General features: G+C 32.4%; 1 long non-coding RNA gene across 1 annotated transcript; it reads right to left on the bottom strand.

Moving 5' to 3' along the window:
• Positions 1 to 14: 14 nt before the first annotated feature.
• LOC145017377 (uncharacterized) lies at positions 15 to 930 on the bottom strand. Its single transcript, XR_013666487.1, has 2 exons — positions 478 to 930; positions 15 to 254 (listed from the first exon to the last, which is right to left on the bottom strand). It is a non-coding gene; the product is annotated as an uncharacterized LOC145017377 (long non-coding RNA).
• Positions 931 to 1305: the final 375 nt, after the last annotated feature.

Raw genomic sequence — 1305 nt, forward strand, 5'->3', positions numbered from 1 at the left:
ACAATCCACAAACATGAAACAAACATGAAACACCCCTAAATTTACATGTCCATATTTCAACTATTATAGCAATTATCACATATAAAACTCAAAATTATCACAAATGTCACAAATTGACAAAAATAAGAACTATCACAAAGAGACAGAAAAAACTACTTATATGTGTAAAATGACAAAAAGGGCTTCCTTTTACATATAAGGATATAAGCATAAGAAAGTACTATCCCTCTCGGACATTTGATCAAACAGTTTGCCTGCAAACACATTCCATTTTTTATAGAACGTTATACACATCAGATTTCGTATATTTGAACATCAAATACAGTTAGCAAATCAGTAGAAGCAAATAACCAACAAACAAATATTTCAGATTAATTATCGTTACGAATGCACAATTAAATTCCAACAATTCCTAATCCTCTAAAATTTTTCAAAAGTAGATTCAAATTTGTCAGAATTGAAGAAACGAAACCTTACTCGATCCCTTTTTGTCTCAAGATACGAAACTGTTCAGGAGATAGAACTGCATGCCAGTCATCCTCTAATTTTTGAACAGGATCGGAATCCGTCATAGCCAGAATTCCTCCTCTAAAGCCTCTCTTGCTTCGATACGAAACCCGACTACCATATTCAAGCCTTAATCCACCAAAATTGACGATTTTCGTGAAAGAATGTTGAGTTAATTTCGATAAAGGGAAGAGGTTGGTACAATTGAATATTGGTTTTGGGAGAAATCGAGATAAAGGGGTAGAACTAGAACCCAAAATTGATGTCATTTGTGAGGGGTAACCAAAAAGTGAATTGGTGATGTTACTTACCTGGGTAAGAATATTTTGGGCCTGCATCTTGATTCACCGAAGGGAGTTCGTTGGTTCATGTTTGTTTTAAAACAAATAACTTATGCATTTGGTAGATGCATAGTTCCTTGGTCCACTTCCTAAAAAGGAGTTCGATATTGAACTATATATATATATATATATATATATATATATATATATATATATATATATATATATATATATATATATATATATATATATATATATATATATATATATATATATATATATATATATATATATATATAGACACACACACATGGTCCGGATCCAGTACGAATCCAAAATTTGGTAGGAACTGCGATGACTATGCTCCACCAATCATTTCGTCAAACGCACAAACGTCAAACTCATTTACTTGGTCGCGACATGTTTGCACACGACGCACGTCCATGGAATATAATACGACTTCAAGGGAATAATCATGTACGGCGAATGTCCATGGAACGTCATTTAAACATAGATA

This window comes from Lactuca saligna, chromosome 9 (assembly GCF_052625555.1).
Source record: "Lactuca saligna cultivar CGN05327 chromosome 9, ASM5262555v1, whole genome shotgun sequence".
Lineage (NCBI taxonomy): Eukaryota > Viridiplantae > Streptophyta > Magnoliopsida > Asterales > Asteraceae > Lactuca > Lactuca saligna.